Genomic DNA, 19,722 nt, shown 5'->3' on the forward strand with positions numbered 1-19,722 from the left:
CGTCGTTGGTGGATTGCCTGCATCCATAACATGCGTCGCTGTAGTGCAGGGCTCGTGACTCAGTGCCTTGGTGCATGAATCTCCACACTTCGTATAGCTGTACCAGCAAGTGCACTGGGTCATCCAAGTAATACCTGAGCGAGTCAGGGTCGATCCCACGAGGATTGTGGTTTGAAGCAAGCTATGTTTATCTTGCAGGTCTTAGTCAGGTGAAATCAACAAGTTGTTCATTTGAATGCATATGAGGAATAGTGTATAAAATACTTTGTAAATTTAAATGTAACTAGTGATAAGAAGATGGTTAAGGATTGGAGTTGCTTTGTCTTTCTGAATTAACTCTGGTATTACTGTCCCCTTTGCTTGTGAATGATTTCTTCTATGACAGGCTGTATGTGATCAACGCCGTATGGCCACAGTCATTAATCTCCTCTGCTTCAGATCAAACACCGTATGGCCGCGGTCATCCACTCTGAACAAGGGTGAAGCTCTAGCAGTTCATTCTCTTTGATGATCCTACTCAAAATGCCACAGACAAGGTCGAATCTTCCGGATCAGAGAATGCTACTTCTTTGGGTTCTAGCCTCTACCACAGAGACCCTAATCTCCCCATAAATTGGCTGAACTGGTGTGTCAAGAAGTCCCCAATGAAGTCATGGATTAGCCGTCTGAGAGATGTATAATCAAGCTGGCGGTTCGATGCTTTCCAGTCACGTATTCACACGAACCCAAGAAGACACGGGTGGTTGTCAGGCATGCAATCTTGGTATGATGAACAGAGCTGAATGTCACGGATCATCCCATTCACCATGTTGAAGAACGAATATATATTTTAGAATTAAATCAAACACGGATTGAAGAAAAACAGTAATACTTTTATTAATTCATAGAACTCCGCAGGGCTCCTCCCCTTAACCTAGGAGGTTTAGAAACTCATACTGATAGAAAATACAATGGTGAACAAAAATATGGTGTAAAGTTGTAGATGATGTGTGAATAACATAAATCTAATCCCTTAAATACTAAACTAATAACTAGTAAGGGTAAAAGAGTCTTTTCAGTGCTAAAATTCACTTCTGAGGCCCACTTGATGAGTGTTTGGGCTGAGCTTTGATGAGATCCACATGCTAGGAGGCCTCTAGGGCATTGAACACTGGGGTCCTCTTTGGTCATTTGGACGCTAGTCTCATCTCCTTGGGCGTTGGACGCCTGAAAGGGGGCAATAGGCTGGCGTTGGATGCCAGTTTTGGGCCTTCTAATCTAAAGCAAAGTATGGACTATTATACATTGCTGGAAAGATCTGAAAGTTAGCTTTCCATAGCCGTTGAGAACGCTCCATGTGCACTTCTGTAGCTCCAGAAAATCTCTTTCCAAGGACGTCAGATTCGGATAGCATCTGCAGTGCTTTCTCTGTCTCTGAATCAGACTTTTGCTCCAGCTCCTCAATTTTAGCCAGAAATTATCTGAAATTGCATAAAAATACACAAACTCAAAGTAGAATCCAAAAATGTGAATTTAACACTAAAACCAATGAAAACTTAAAAATTAAATAAAACATGCTAAAAACTATGTGAAAATGATGTCAAAAAGCGTATAAAATATCCGCTCATCATGCCTCCTCTCTCCTAAAGCGCAAACCATTTCTCTCTCTCCTCGTTTCTCATCTTTCACACTTCATTTTTCTCTCAAGCACAACAACTACACTTTTTCATCTCTCTGAACCAGCAGCAAGTAGGAAGAAATGTACCAGTTGAAAAAAAAGTTATTTTAGTCAATGATAGTCATAGTTGTTACTTGCCGAGTTATTTTATTTTTTTAATCTGAACTTTAAAAGAGGTTTTGTTGTTACTTACTAAATTTGGTAGTATTAATGAGTAGTTATGGAAAACTAATAGTATACAACTAGGAAGTTGGGTTACCTGTGTTATATGTTCAAATATGTGATTTTAGTATAACACACAAGAATTATACGTTACAAAATACAAACAAGACACTATTGTTTAAAAAATATTAAGTTATGAAATAAAGACAAGTTACCATTAAGTCTTCGAACTGCTTATCCATATAGAACTCGTTATTTTCCTTGTTAGTGGCTGTACTTGAAGACTTCGGAATCAAGAGGAACGTGGTCCAATAACTTTGCCTGCACATTACAAACAAACAGGTTAAAATAAGTGATAATTAATTAATTATAAAGTAAAAAGTAAAATTAACTTAAAATTATCTAAATAAATTAATTTTCATACTCTTCTTATTCTTTGTAAGAGTGGCAGAATCCTATAGTTCATGGAGCCGCCCCTTGACGAATGCCTTGTTCGCTTTGTTTGTGGAATTGTGGTTTGTCGATGCCTAAAGTCAATATCATTATCCTAGTTGGCTCATAACTATCACAACAAATAGGATCACAACCACTGGCTAGCCTCCTCCTTGCCATAACGGACCTCTCCTAGCTTCTGCTAAAGACGTCGACCTATGCGATAGTCGAACGTCTTTTGGATTGGGCATCGTGGACATCAGTCCACCATAAGCTCTCCTCCATAAGGAAAACAAAAAAAAAACATTAAAATTGAATTTAAAGTGGTAATTTAAAAATAAACGAAATTGAAAGTGATTATTGGAAGTAATCGTACCACCCACTTGGTGAACTATTGATCCCGGACATTAGGGGATTCTTGTTATAGCTAGGCCAAGCTATGTCATACAAAATTTTGTTTTTGTAGCGGTTACAAGCCGCCGATTTTTACAAAGACATGATTTTTAAGAAATGATGGCAGTTTAAAACCGTCGTAATTTGATTTTTTTTTTTAAATTGAAAGATATAAATTAAGGCAGTCCAGTATCACTTTCCATCAATAACTACTTTTTCTTATAAATACTCATCAAAGTGAAGTATAAAAATTACATAGGCAACCATACCAATTCTTTACAAAGCCAAACCAAAATAGAACAAACATAAAGTAAAAGTACCAAGTACATATTAAATCACTAACCATGACAATAACCAACCTATTATTTGGACATTTCAATAGACTAACATCCATCTTCACAAGATTCAATTTCTCCAATTTAAGCCATTGGGTACTAAATTACAGGTCTTCATAAAAGCATGCCATATTAAGTCATCTACATTATATTCCATTGCCATGTACTGCAGTATATCTAGAATATTTCTATCAATTATGATAAGACCCTGCATACAAAAATGCCAATTCCATCGAGCTTGATGCAACTAAATACAAAACAACAACATCCAACACTTGATTGCACACATTTATTTATTTTTTAATTCCAACATTTTTTATTAAGTCATATCGAGACAGATAATATGACGGAAAAGAAGAGTAAGCATTACACAAAGATCAACCAAAATTAGAAGTGGAATATTTTAGTATAATTATGATAGTCAACACTTATAGTTTTCAAGAATTACAACTTAAAGAACTGGCAAAGCACTACAAGAATTTGACAAATTAGCGACGAATTTTTGCGAGAAATATTTTTTGTCACTAATCCATCACTAACTTGCGAGGAATTAGTATCGCACTAACGACAAAATTAATGAGCGGTCACAAAATATCCGAACTTGAAAAAAGTGACTGATTAGAGAGAGATTCACGAGTAAGTTTGTTTCTCGCAAATTGAATTTTGTAGCTAAAAAAAGAGCGAGAAAAATTTACTCGCTAATTTGTCACAAATTAATTAGCGAGTGATAATGTTATAGCAAATTAGTCACTTAGGAGTTTAATCGAATAAAAGTAAAGTAGCGAGGGATATTATTGTCAATATTTCGTCGCAAGTGTTTAATATACAATTAGCGAGAAAAAATTCACACACTAGTTCGTCGCTAAATAAACTTTGTGCGAAAAGGCTAATTAGCGAGGAACGATGTTACTAGCTAATCCATCACAAAGACTTGAAATGCATTTTGCGATGGATAATTTCCTACATAATTTGTCACCAAAGTTTTTACTTTTTAGCGAGCAACTAGTTTCTCGCTAATTTGTCGCATAATATTGTAAAATTTAAAATTAGGGTTGCAACAGAAAATAGTCGTCACAAACTCGTCACAACAGATAAATCATTCAGCTAGGGAAGTGTTCCTTGCTAATTAGTTTCTAAGTAGCGAGAAATTTGCGACCATTTAACAACTGACACACTTCGTTCGTTGATTTCAAGTCACTGATTAGCAGGCAAAATATATTTGTCGCTAACTTGTCACAAGTTTAATTTAGCGAGCAACTTGGCAAATACAATCTTGTCGCAAAGTAAAAGCTATATCCTACCTATTTTGTAGCAAATTACACGATAATCTTGTTGGAAATCCGTCGCAGAGTTATAACAAATCCAAAGCTAATCGAGAAAATTTTAGAAGTAACTGGTCGTAATTGAGTCGCTAATCAAAAGCTTATTTAGTGAGGAATTAGCGACCGTTTAACAACTAATAGACCTTTCTCGCTTATTTCATGTTGCTACAAATTTGTGAGAAAAAACGTTAGTCCTTATTCTGTCCTTATTTCATGTTGCTACTAATCACTAACCTCTATATAAATTCATGAAAAATTCATGAAAAGTTTGAAGCAAATTTGCCAAGCACGCTAATATAATTTGTCACTAATCTAAAGCAATTTTAAACGAGAGGATAATTAAAGTTCCAAAGTCGTGACTAATAATTAGCTAGCTAAAAGTTTTATTAACTAATAACTTATAATATTCTAGTAAGATGTCAATTCTCAAAAATTTCACAACCAACTCAAATCAAAAGCTTTTCCTTAAAAAAGGATTATTTTTTGAATTAAATCACAAATTTGTTGTTATTTTAATGGAAAATTTGCTATTGATTTGAATTGAAGTTTAAAATTAATATAATTTAACGACAATTTTAAAATTCAATATTTTTAGGAAATAGGAGCATAATGTTTGCTAATTTTCAATCACAAAATAAATTAGAAAAATATATAATAAAAAAGATAATTAAATTGTTATATATGAGAATTTATTTGCATATGATCATATAAGTTTTATTATTAATTAGAATTATTTAGGAATTCATTTAATAAAGATTAAACAGAGCTAGCTCTTGAATTAATTAGGATCATTAAAATGGGCTAAATCTGTCGAACTAGCTTGTTTACCTGACTTACATAGATGGGTATTTGACTCTAAAATCAAACTCATAAAAATGCAAGCCTAAACGACTTAGTTCGATTAACCAGAAAAAATAGCGAATTAAGCTGGTCGACTCTCAAGCCTAACGGATGCCTTTTTTTTTCAAAATGAACTAGTACATTTTTTGTTTTTTGTGGACCCGACCTGAAATTCAATTAGCCATCTAAAAAAAGTAACACGGTTAACTTAAAAGTATTTTTTTAGATAATATTATTTTTTTAATTGCTCACCCCAAAAAAATTGGATTTTTTCCAATATTTAATAAAAAAACAAAAAAATTAATCAGATTAGACTCTAGTTATAAATTGTTTGGAATAGCTAAAAAATTGAAGCCTATAAAAAAAAATTTTCAATAACTAAACTACTTTGATACAAGAAGTAATCAATACCTATGTATAGAAATAGATTAAGGAATATATATATATATATATATATATATATATATATATATATATATATATATATATATATAATGATTATATTTACATTTATAATTAAATTTAATAAATAATACTAACAAATATATTAGAGTATACGGGTCAAATTTGTATGAGCTATTAAATATTTTACATAAATGATTAAGATTAAACTAAAAAAGTCATAAAATATTTTAAAATGATCGTCCATTCATCATATATACATATACATATACAGACTCACTTTTTGTTGGCAAAATAACATATCTTTTATATATATATATATATATATATATATATATATATATATATATACCCTTACTATTTTTGGTTTTTCATGGTATTCCTTAACCCGACAAGTCAATAGTTAATCTGCTACGGATTGAAGTTCTATTTAACAGTTTGTCACTAGCTAATAAATTGTTATATACACAGAGATGAGATTTGAATGTCGAATACTTGCTTACTAATAATTTTGTAATAAAAAGATAATTTGTCATAAAATACAATATTTTTGTAACAAATTATTTAGTAAGATAGTATCTATACAATATAAAATTAATCTAATAATATCACACAATAATACCTAGGAGCAATAATTTTATTAAATATAGTACTTTTTTAAAATAATCATAAATAATATTTATAACCATTCATTCCAGTATATGAACGTTTCAAATTAATATGGAAGATAGACGGTTTTAATGGGCGGTTTTAACTCAAATCACATGATTTGAAACTGCCTATTTAAACGCATAATTTAAAATTGTCCATTTAAACCATAGCAATCAACTCACGTAATTTAAAATTGCTATTACATTAATTTTTTAGAAACCATCTATTAGTACTAAAAAAAATAAAAACATAAAAAATTTAAAAATTTTGATAAACAAAATTTAAATGATATTTAATTTAAATTTGAAACTTTTAATATAATTTGAACGATACATTTGAACATTTCAAATAATAGAGTACATGAGCAACTTTACAAAATTTGTAATATTAAATTGACAGTTTCAAATTATGTGTTAAATTGACGGTTTCAAATTACGTGACTTGAGTTAAAATCGCCCAATAAAACCGTCTATCTCCCATATTAATTGAAACGTTCCGATTAAAATGACCATATCTCGATACTGCCACCAATTCAAAATTCCTCTCAGTACCCGAGATATGGCCAATTATGAATTTATGTAATTACACTGTATTTTATATATATTCATAAATTTTATATTTATTTAATTTAAATAAAAAAATCCCTATTCTACCTCTAATTTTATACAAATTTTTACATTAAACTTATTCTTTTAGCTCATTCTAATCCTAATTTTACTAACCCACTCATCCCTCACCATCTTTCACTCATCCGCACACACTCAAGTCTCACCTAACCTTTTAACTGTCACTCACGAAGAAAAAGGAAAACAGAGAAGAAAGCTAACCCTAATCCCTATTTGCATATTCCCCGACAACACTCTCCTTTCTTCACTCTTTGTAGCTACTCTCCCTTCTCACTCGCGCCATCAACTCTCTCTCTCACCGTTCCACCATCCCTCGTTACTCTACCTTCTCACCCGCGCCATCACCATTCTCTCTGTTTGCGGCGTCGTCAATTCTCCTCTCTACCGCCGTGGGGATTCTTGTCTCCGCCACCTCGTCCATTCTCCTATCCGCTGCACGTCCCATACATCGTCCTTATTCCACTACTCTACGCTCTACTTTGCATGTTTGTTGCCCGCTCGCATCCAATAGGAAGAAGCCACCGTCTGCCGTTGACAGCATCCCGCCGCAGTCGTGGGTTGTCCCTCCTCCAGTCCTCCTCCACTTCCACTTGGCTTCAAGTGTGATACTCTCTCCTTCTCTGTGTAATCTATTGCACTTAGGGTTTATCCCTCTCTATAATTTGTTGCAGTTTTGTGCTTGTGTCCTAGTATATAAATCATAATATGTGCTTCTATGTATAATCACCTTCTTTGTATAAATCTTAGTCCTCCCTGCACCAACAGTTGCCGTCGTCCTCCATCCACAATAGCAGCATGCACCAGAAATAGAGCCTCCGTGTCAGGTTGGTTATATTTCCTATTGTTGATTATTGTTCCTTTATTTGCTTACTGATGGATTCTGCTAATTTTTTTTGAAATTGTAGCAATGATTTAGGGTTTGATTTTTGTTCTGTTTATTTTATTACTCTATTTATATTTTGTTCTATTTATTAGGGTTTTTATTTTGTTAATCCTGCTTTGAATTTCTATTTCTATTATTCTAATTTTTTATGTTCTGTTTCTAAGTTTGTTGTTACGATTCTGATTCTTGAAATTGTTATATTCTGATTTGTTTTTTGTTTTGATTTTATTTGTTCTTTCTGATTCAGTTTGGTTTTATTTCTAATTCGGTGGTTTGCTTTTTTTTTTTTGCTTCTTGAATTTTTTTTAGTCAAGTTATGTAAGTATAATACCCACACTTAATTGGCCCTAGGATCACTCACTCATATAAATGACGCTATCATATTTTTCATCTCTCAAACTCAATAACGCTCATAATAATAAAGAGAGAATTTTTTGAAACAAACACTAAGTATTTTTTGTTCATGGAGAGATAGATAACAACATACATATGAAGCCTTTATATAGGCAAACCTTCATAATAAAATAATAATTCTTATAACAACTAAGCACTAGTTGTTATAACTAGTCAATTCCTTGTTCAATTTTGCTTCAAATTCTTAATCATCAATCTTGAAGCTACCAATTCATGATTCTTCATTCTTCTAATATGGAGATGATGAGTGCAACTTGTATTCAATTCCAATTCAATTTGATTTTGAACTTCTTCGATGTTCTAGTATGTTGTAGCTGTACTACTTTCTTGAATATTCTTCATTTAATTTTCTAACAAGTTAATTATGGTTCCATCTGCACTTGCTATTTTTGCAAAATTGTTAATGATTTTAACTTGTTTGTATGCTTCTGCTAATTTGTTAGTAATTTCTGAGTCAGGTTGATTATTGTTCTGTCCCTTTTGATTTCAGGTTTGTTTATTAGTTATTGTGATGTATGATTTCATGTTATGACTTCGTGAATAAGTAGGATGTATAGTTTTTTGCACGTTATAGTGTGATGTATGATTTTTTTTGCATAATATAGTGTGATGTGCATCCCTTGAATAATTAATCTCCAGATGCAGTCACACTGCAAGAATTTTCCATGCTAAGTGTTTTTATAACACCACCTTGAGCAAAGGCGCCTCCTCCACCAACGCATTTCCAAATCTAGTAGCAACACCTAAACCACTGAGATAGAGAGAAAGCGCCTCTTGGTGAACGACGTTGCCGCTACATTCGGCTCTGCCATTGCCTCCTCTTCGCAACACTGCACCTCCGCTGCTTGCACCGCTGCCAGTAGATCTTCTCCCTTTATTTTTTCGATTTTTTTTTATTTTATCATTTTGCTAATTCTAAAATTTAGCAAAATTTTGTTGTTGCTACTGTCGCAAATGGTTGTTGCTGCTCTTCTGTTTCTCTCTGCGGGGCCAAATTTGTTGCTCGTTGCTCAGCTTGCTCTCTGTGGCCACCATTTGAAGAAGGTATCGATCGCTACTGTTCCCTCTCGGCATCTTTTTCTTTTTATTTGTACTGGTACTTGTAACTAATTATAATTGTTAAGTAGGGAAGAAATTAGTGACTAAATTTGTGTGGGGCTTCTACTTATTTTTGTTATTAGGTTTTTATAAGAGCCACTGTAAAAGAAATGATACTCTTAAGAATCTGCTCTCTAGTTAGATGTTGGTGATATATTAGCTGAGTAGTAGGTAAAAGTTTTTACAGTGTGTTCAGTATATGATGATCATCTGTGGTAGAAAAGTTCCCTATTCTTTACAAGACCATGTAATATGTAGTTGTGTTTCACTCTTGCAGCTGCAAATGGTGTAGTCATTGCAACAGAGAATACACTACCATCTATATTGGTTGATGAAGCATCAGTAAGTTTGTTATTCGTTAGAGTTTCCCACTTGTCGGCTATGCCTTGTGGTTAGTGCTTACATATAATTTTTAATTTTGTTATTCGCAAACTTCGAATATTAATTGCCAAGTGAATTATGTAAGTATATTTTGAGTGTCAAGGGAACATGCAAAAGTGTGACCATTAATTTGAAATTTGATCTTAGTTCTTTGTTCTATTCGATTACAGGTATAGAAAATTCAGTTATTAACACCAAATATAGGGATTGTATAAAGGTTGTTTCTTTCTATGTATTTAAATATTTTAAAGTTAAATATATTTTTATGATATTATTAATAATGTTTATCTGATGTCTTCTTAACCATGAGAGGCCACTTAAGGTTTATCTTCTTTTCATTTTTTTTGCTCATGCCTGCAGGTATACTAAAATAGATGATTTTCCTCATATTTTGTGCATAATAATAAAAGAGAGGAATGATGAAGAAAACAATATTTCTACCTTGTCCAGCAGTATATTAGCAAATCAACCAACTATGTTTGCAAACATAGATACTGATGTAGATACCTACAGTTTTGAAGAAGCAAGTATACGGTTTAATACATTTACCTCACTCTATCAACTACCAAGTCTTAGGTGTTGTTTATTTTTATTTTTTGTTTTTTTTTTTACTTTTTAATGTGCAATGAGAAACTGAGATGTATAATATATAATGAATTTTATGGAAGAAGCAGGATCACGTTTGTGCAACGAGATTGAAACATTTTTAAATAAGTGAGTGAATACTTACTTTTACATGATATTATAACTGAGCTTTTTTCTTTATTAATTTACTAATTAAGTCATGTTTTTTAGGGCTATTGAATAGATAGAATAGGCGTTTGATCAAGTCCAAGACTTGGTGGACTTGGTTATTATTAGGTTAAGCTTCAATATCCAATTTTTTTAAACATGGTTTGAACTTTTTTAAACATGTATAATTTTGATGAACTAATTATATTTGTATGAATTGGTATTCTAAACTCATTCATGATGGTGACAACTTAAAGACGATATTGCGACTGAAACATTTGTCACATACCTATTAATTTGTTACTAGTTTAAAAGGAATTTGCGATGACATTTACGATAGTATTGCAATTAATTGACTATATATTATTTCTTAGCACATTAGCGACTACTTCGTAATTTTGCTTTCTCATTTATAATAGTTTTGGTTTAGCGACAAAATTCCTACAAATTTGATTAAAGATTTTCAAAGATTAGCTATAGATTGGCTATAAAATGTGATAGATTCGTGATCATATTAGCGGCCAACTTGCGACGAGTTAGGTTCGGAAAAATTTCTCGCTAATTAGTGTCAACTAAACATTCCATTTTGTCTACGAAGTTAGCTTGGATTTAGCGATGAGTCTGATGTAGTAGAGTTTGTCGCTAATTAGCGACTATTGTTTAATCTATTTCTTCTATGAAATTAGCTTTTACAAAAGTGATGGATTTGCGACTATCTTTCATTCGCTAAAAAAACTTTTCAATGAATTAGCGACTGTTGTGTTTGCCTCACTGATCTGCGACTTGTAATTAGCGACGAAAGCATTAGTTGCTAGGCGGAAGCTAATCCGTCACAAATCATATTTTGCATCAGATTAGCGATGACTTTACGACAATTTTTGTAGTAGCTAATCGGCCTTATTCTTGTAGTGAAGTTAGTAAATCTTTGAAAGCATACATCTTTATATAAAAAAAGAATTGACTTTGTCAGCTGTTCTAGTGGACCCTGTCATCTTTAAAATTGCTTGGGTGGCCATTTCCAAAACAAATAATCTCTTGTTGTAAAACATATACAACAAATTATCACAAAAGAAAACCAAAAGTTGAATAAGAAAAGGTATAGGTACTTCCAATCTCTTACACATAAAGCCAGTCAAATTCTAAAACTAAAGACCCTCTGCTTCTACAATATTTTGACCCAAAATTAAAACCATAATGATAGCAAAGAAGAAAAGACTATTAGTTGCTAATAGGAGGCCCAAGAATAAATATTGACCTAATTCCAACTTAAATGAAAGTTTGTAGAAAGAAAAAAAAAATATTATATCCTTAGAAGAAATCCAAGTTTACCTTTCTTTGTCCTCATTAATCCTACTGCTCCTTCTCTGAAATCCAATAAAATCACATAATCAATGAAAACCTCCAAAGATAGAACAATTTATAAAAAGAAGAAAGAAAAAAAAAACCTTTAGTTTTCCATTCCAATTTTCCAAAATAGAAGCAAGACAAACTATGATATGTTAACCACGATCATTATACAAGTGGTTCAACAAAGTTAAATATGTAATGGCCTTGTAGACAGTAACAAATTTTACTCTAATAATTCAATGATCATAAATAAAAGTGGGGACATAATAATCAAACCAAAAGCACAATAATATACCTGAATATCCAACTTGCAAAATAATTCAATGTCAGTGGTTAATTAGTACTATAACACATTAGAATTTGGTTTATATTCAAAATTGTCACTAAAGGCATAATTCATCATGGGGAGACTATGGTCCTTGCAAGCGTTTGCCAATGTTAGCACATCAACAAGATCAACACCAATAGATTCTATTTTGTTAGCCTCAAACCACATCAAATGCACTAGTGAAATCATCAACATTAAAAATATAAGTAGGCTTAATAGTCTTAATATCAACCAAGATTCATGACCTAACTTCTAAGCTCCTCTTTACAAACTCAATGGGTATCACTTGATTTTGACAAATTTATAAAAATATTTGTAAAAATTATTCTCACATTGCAATTTACAACTTGGTTTAGAGATTGAATGGAATATGCTAAAAAGATTCTCTATTGAGCTTTCTCTTCTTCTTCAATAAATCAAAACAATCAATTTAATTAGTAAAAAAACCTAAGAGCTAAAACAAAACCAGGATTTAGACTAAGCAAAAAATTAGAACAAAAAAGAACCATAAAGAGAAAACCAAAAGTCAAGGTGCAAAGCAGAAGGAAGAAGGCACGAGCAGCGAGCAGATTTGGGATAGAATAGCACTTTTGTTATGGGCAAGGGGCACTTCTCCTCTTGTAAGAGCATGAAAACCTAGCAGAAAAAAGAAGAAAAATAAATGACAATCCAAATAAAGAAATAAAGGAAGAAGGAGAAGAACATGTGACGGGCGTGGTGGAGGTGACAGTGGCAGGATACTCGTGTCGCTACCGCAGATTTGAACCACACATAGTGATAAGTGGATGAAATAGTGAACAGATCTGGTAGAACAGAGGGAGTAGAAGAAGCAGAGGAGCTAGCACAACATAGAAAGTTTGGGGGTGTAAAGACGGTGGTGGAAGTTGGAGAAAAGAGAATGTATTATAACTAGTGAGAGTGAAGAAAATTAGAATTAAAATTGAGATAAAGATTTGAGAAAGGGCCAACTAATTGAACCTTGAGAAGAAAGAGCAAATAACAGCTTCTCTCAAATTTGCCACCAACATTGCCGCTAAACTGCAGATAGCGGCTGTTTTTGAAACAACTCTAATAAAATGCTGCTATCTGCCATGTGTCTTGTAGTAAGTAACAACATATCTTCGCAAGTTACTAAGGAAAAAGTTTCACCCATCTGCCATTTCACTCTCCACCATGGCAAAAGTAATTGACACAATGTTTTGGTTCCCATCCTGTGCAACCGCGACCAAAAGTGCACCTTTATATTTTTCGTAAAGGTGTGTGCCATTAACCTGCACCAATGGCTTGCATTGTCTAAATTCTGTAATACATGGATAGAAGCTCCAAAATACCCGGTAAAGAACTCATGCACCATTCACCTCCTCACTCTCATTATAAACAGGAAGAGATTTTATTTAAACACGAGATCCTGACATGTTATTGCTTTACACCACACTGCCAGAGTCTGGTAAAAAACTTACTAATCACCGAAAATTTTTGCGATGGGCTTTTGCTTTGCCAACCAAGCCTTATGGTAACTTACAGTGTAGTTGAACTTGGATTAAACTTCTACAATAAAATATTTCACCTTTATAGTGGGTTTGCTTCAACCAATAACCTGATAGCATCTACAATCGTGTTTGAGTCTAACTTGGTATGTGTAACAACCTAGTTTTCGGGTACACAAGATCTTTTCTGAGGATATGGATTTTTCTGAAAGATCAGTGAAGGGAACATCTTTTCTATATCATCAAGCACCTCAATCTACATCATCATCATGTCATCACTAAGCAACGACCTCTTTTGAGGCAAGCTCGACAACGCAGTCGCGAAGAACCTAGTTTTTGAACCGCATCGGTTAGGAGCTTTTGATTCTGGTTTCTGTAAATAGTCTCAGTTTAACGAACTGGACTTGATTCCTGAGAGAAAAGAGATAATAATATAATATTATCATAAAATTAGTACTAGAAGCTACCTGAATGATATTATAATATTACCTGGTCTGTTTTACTTAAAAACAGGAGATTGATTTGACCGGGTTCACAATTTACTGGTGCAGATTAGTATCAGCACTCTCGCATGACTTTAGCAATGCTAATGCCCCATCATACATGTTTTATTCTCATATGATATATGTTACTAGTTTCATTTATGCTAGTAGCTCAGAAAAGAATTTTTAGAGATATTTTTACATGTGTTCCGATACATATAGTTTTAGTAGTTATACATCGGAGATATTTTAATATTATTTTAACCACCTCTCAAGCCAACCAATCACAGCTCTCCCCTCACCCCCAAGACCTCCAAGGCTGTCTCATTTCTTCATTGTGGAAAAAAATCTCTAAGAGAGAAAAGAGAGAAAGTTCTTGGTTCATAAATCTTCAAAGCTTCATTTCTTTTGAACTAAAACTTAAATCAAAATTTCAATCCGACCAAAATAATCATCTCTTCTTTCTCTACAAAACCATATAACATATCAAGACCAAAAATAAGGTGAGATGGATGTTCCCTTCCCCTTTGAATTCAGTTTTTGATGAGTGGATATTTTATACACTTTTTAGCATTATAACTACGTTTTTCACAACGAATTAGGCTCATATATTAAATAATAGATAATAATTAGGAAGACAAGTTGGTAGCACTCAGTTTTTGGTATGGTCTAGAGATACTGAAAATTGGATCGTTACAATTTGGTATCAGAGCAGTTCATTCCCAGTAGAGCCTGGGGAGTGGATCGACTACGCTTCATTGTATACTCTATTTTGTGTCTCATACTATTAGGGTATCTTTAAGATACATTTGGCATGAATGTCTATGAATGCTCATTTTGGGAATGTTCGTGCTTAACTTGAGATATTAAGATTGATCACCTTAATATTGATTGTTTGGTGCGGATAAGACCTCAATGACTGTGAATAGGCATAGTTTAATTGAGTTTCAAATGACGAATTGATCTAAGACACAACTATCTTCATAGATGTTATGATCTCCATGGCTATGATTATGTCAGATTTGGGTGCTGTAAAGAATGGACCGATCTCTTCATCAGGATAGCTTGAAGGAAATAGACTGCTTGAAGATGAATTCTACACGTGGCTGAAATTTTGAAGGCAAAATTTTTTTTTAGGAGGGTAGAATGTAACAACCTAGTTTTTGGGTATACAAGATCTTTTCTGAAGATACGGAGTTTTTCGGAAGATCAGTGAAGGGAACATCTCTGCTATATCATCAAGCACCTCAATCTACATCATCATCATGTCATCACTAAGCAGGGACCTCTTTTGAGGCAAGCTCGACAACGAAGTCTCAAAGAACCTAATTTTTGAACAGCATTGGTTAGGAGCTTTTGATTCTGGTTTCTGTAAATAGTCTCAGTTTGACGAACCGGACTCGATTCATGAGAGAAGAGAGATAATAATATAATATTATCATAATATTAGTACTAGAAGCTGCCTGAATGATATTATAATATCACCTGGTCTATTTTAGTTAAAAACAGGAGATCGATTTAACCGGGTTCACAGTTTACTGGTGCAGATTAGCACCAGCACTCTCGGATGACTTTACCAATGCTAATGCCTCATCATACATGTTCTATTCTCATATGGTATATGTTACTATTGTCATTTTTGCTAGTAGCTCAGATAAGAATTTTTAAAGATATTTTTACGTGTTCTGATACATCTAGTTTTAGTAGTTATACACTGGAGACATTTTAATATTATTTTAACCACCTCCCAAGCCAACCAATCACAGCTCTTCCCTCACCCCCAAGACCCCCAAGGCTGTCTTATTTCTTCATTGTGGCTGAAAATCTCCAAGAGAGAAAAGAGAGAAAGTTCTTGGTTCATAAATCTTCAAAACTTGATTTCTTATGAACTAAAACTCAAATCAAAATTCCAATTCGACCAAAATGATCATCTCTTCTTTCTCTACAAAACCATGTAATATATCAAGGCTGAAAATAAGGTGAGATGGCTGTTTTCTTTCCCTTTGAATTCGGTTTTCAAGGAAACATGCTTAAACATGTCTTTTCCTGATGTTCTTCCTTAGATCTCTTGCTTAGCTTGACTTGTGGGCCAAATATCTTCAATTTTCAGCACGTTTAAGGTGAGGAATTGCTTCCTAACATGTTTATTAAGGTTAAGTTAGTTAGGATTTTAGGGATTTAAAGTTGTTCTTGATGTGATTTAGGAGGAAAAAGTGCTTAAAGAACACCCTAAGGGGCAACCAAATTTTGAGCAGCAAATCAAGGTAGGGTTTAGTAAAATTAATCTTGATTAATTGTATTTGAGTTGTGTGATTATGATATGGTTTGGCTATGCTTGAAATTGATTGTTTATATGAGTGATTCTTGTTGAAATTTTGGTGAAAAATTGATGATATTCAAGCTATGATTGCATGTTCTTGTGGCTGCTGGAATTTTGAACCCTAACCCTTAAATTGGGGTTGATTTTGTGTTAAAATCAAGTAGAAAATATGGGGCTTTAGTGCCTGCCATTTTATTATGAATTATGGTAAAAATCGATTACTAAAAAGATTGAAAAACGGGTGAAAACAAAGAAAGAATCTGAAGAATTTACGAAGAACACTTTGAGTGTGGTGAAGAACAATGAAGAACAAATTTCTGATCCAAAAAAGGGCAAGGAAGTAAATATTTTGGTGTTTGGGGGGATATTTTGTAATTTGCAAAAGTTAGGGTGGTTAAAGTAGAAATATTAAAAGTTACGGGTGGTAAAAAGTGAATTTATAAAGTTAAAGGTAAAAAGAAGGCAATTTTTGAAAATTCAATGATAAAATAAAAAATAATATTTAATTAAAAATAATAAAATAATGCGAAAAAAGCAGTTTTTCGTAAAAGCTTTAGAAAGACAAGTTTAAGCTCAGAATCTCGTAATTACCTTCACAAAATACTTAGGGAGTGGTAATAACATATTAGTGAGGCAAAGACAAAAGAAAAGGTAAAAAGTTGAAGAAAAGATAAAAATCAAAGAAGTCGGTAAAGTTTTAATGACAGAAACAAATGGGGATTAGTGAACAAACTAGGAGCAGCATAGTTAGTATTTGAGTTGTGCCTAGGGTTAGGTATAATATGAAAAGTTAAACTGTTTTAGTATAGACTTAATGAACCTATACTTAGGACTGGTTAACTATTCATACCGAAATTTACATAAACTATAAATACATACGTTAAACAGAAAAACTAGAGCAGGGTAAAGAGACAAAGAGAACAGAGTAATATGATAAAGAGATTAGAGAACAAGCAGAAGGCATGTTGAAAGGTCATTTGTTGTATTAAGGCAACTTTAGAGATATTTGTATGTTCATCTGTTGCATTAAGGCAGTCAGATAGATGGTGGTGCGACCATCTAGAACGCTTTCCTGGCATACTTAGCTACATTGCTATTCTGTAAGTCAGAGGACTCTTACAGAGGTATCAAGAACACACATAACTAGCATATGCTCCTGTAAGTCAAAGGACTCTTACAATGTGTGTGTGAAGTCAAAGGACTCTTACAGTGAGTGTGTTGGGCAGATATAAATTAACTAGCTCCGCCCTGCAAGTCAAAGGACTCTCACGATGGGTATTTCCAATAGAAAAGCCTTACCTGGTCAAAGGAGTTCGGGTAACATTGAGAGCGGGTATGTAACCGACAAATGAGCTCATTACCTGCACTAGGGATAGACATGCATCATACTTGGTTGTGCTCTTCCTCTGTTATGATTGTTGTATGAATGTATGCTTTCTTTGTTTGTATTCTATTCTCTGTGTCTATGTTTTATTTTCTTGTATTCTTCTCTTTGTTTTCTGCTTTCTGTGTTCTCTTTTTTCCCTATTTATCTATATCTTCTATTTACTGCCTCTCTGTATTCTGCTATTTGTCTGCTAAACAACATAGAATTAATGAACTTAACTAATAACCCTGACCTTACTAAGAACTCTCCAATTCTTACCGCTTCTCTCTCCCTTCCCCTTCCAGATGGAAGCAAGAGTATCCTCCCGTAGTCCTTTGATGATCGTTTTGCAAAAGGGTTCTACTCTGGTAGTCTTCTGAGTCTAGAGCGAGATTTGTTTTCTATTTATACGTATATACCGTGAGATCAGCCAATGTCTACACCCCGTTTATCTACAAACTTTAGCCTAAGGCCTCCGTATGATGTTACTGTTATGTAGCCCCTTAATGAAATACTAGAGAGACGCCTTTTGATGACGTATGATTGTGCAGAGGAGTAGTAGATGATCTTCTGCCTTTTTGATGACTTTCCACCTGACTTGAGTTTTGAAGACCTAGAACGTAATTTCCCTCGCTTTGTAGTTTAGAGGGATTAGGTGAGTATATAGTATAGGCTAGTCTGGGCACCAGCGTAGGAGCTTCTTGAACAGGTCAGGGCCTCGGAGGTTGTAAGTATATATATAAGTATATAGTTATTATCTAGCTATATCTAGAGGTGTCCTAACTAAGATCTATGCTTTGATAACGGCTGGATTACTGAATTTTGTTAACTGCTTGAAATGTATATGTGTATAAAAGTGTGGTTGTTTATAACTGTTTTATCTGCTATTCTTTGTGAATTAATTATGAATGGTTCTATTTATTGATCTAAGCGTTTTGAAAAACAAAGTACCTTGAAAAATAACTACATTTTTAACAATGAATCAGGCTCATATATTAAATAATAGATAATAATTAGGAAGACAAGTTGGTAGCACTCAGTTTTCAGTATGATCTAGACATACTGAAAATTGGGTCGTTACAATTTGGTATTAGAGCAATTCGTTCCCAGTAGAGCTTGGGGAGTGAATTGACTATGCTTCATTGCATACTCTGTTGTGTGTCTCATGCTGTTAGGATATCTTTAAGATACATTTGGCATGAATGTCAATGAGTCCTCATTTTGGAAATATTCGTGCTTAACTTGAGATATTAAGATTGATCACCTTAATATTGATTGTTTGGTGCGGATAAGATCTCAATGACTGTGAATAGGCATAGTTTAAACTCAAAATATTAATTATTCAATTTAAATGATATAACTTTTTATTATTTTTCTATTACCAGAACTTTAATTTCAAATTATATAAAATAATCAATTATAGTAAAATTACACAAAAATATAAATTAACTTAAACTCAAAGTATTTATAAAATCATTTTAATCATTTTTAATAGATTATTTTCTAAAAATAGAAAACTCGAATTAAATCATAAATTGTTCATAATAGAAGTTACTTAAATTAAATTACACAATTCTTTCTTATTTTTCAATTACCGAAATTATAATTTCAATTATACCAAATATCCAATTATAATAAAGATTATATAAAATCCTAATTAATTAAAACACAAATTATTATGAAAATTACATATAATTTCTAATTATTTTAAAATTCAAAATATCATAAAATTTTATTTAATTATTTTTAGTAAAATAATTTTCTTAAAATAAAATCTTTAACAAATATAATAAATCATATATAACTAATTATTTAATTTTACAAAAACTTGGGTTGTTACACCTTGCTCGTGGAGGCGCTTGCACGACCCATGGAGAAGTTGTGCACAGCCCGTGAAGAACATCACAAACCATGCCAATGAACTCTTTCCCTTCCTCCAATCGCTGGTGACTAAGGAGTAACTTGGAGACTCTTCGAAGGACGACGAATCGGTAGAGAATGCCAAAACGGGAGAAACGGTGTGAAATGGCAATGAATGAGTGAAAATGGAAAAAATGGTAGAAT

The 19,722-nt window shown here is 33.0% G+C and overlaps 1 long non-coding RNA gene across 1 annotated transcript; it reads right to left on the reverse strand.

Moving 5' to 3' along the window:
• Positions 1-851: 851 nt before the first annotated feature.
• On the reverse strand, positions 852-2,741 carry LOC140182485 (uncharacterized). Its single transcript, XR_011878141.1, has 3 exons — positions 2,244-2,741; positions 2,035-2,140; positions 852-1,460 (listed from the first exon to the last, which is right to left on the reverse strand). It is a non-coding gene; the product is annotated as an uncharacterized lncRNA (long non-coding RNA).
• Positions 2,742-19,722: the final 16,981 nt, after the last annotated feature.

The sequence above is a fragment of the Arachis hypogaea genome, chromosome 19 (assembly GCF_003086295.3).
Source record: "Arachis hypogaea cultivar Tifrunner chromosome 19, arahy.Tifrunner.gnm2.J5K5, whole genome shotgun sequence".
Lineage (NCBI taxonomy): Eukaryota > Viridiplantae > Streptophyta > Magnoliopsida > Fabales > Fabaceae > Arachis > Arachis hypogaea.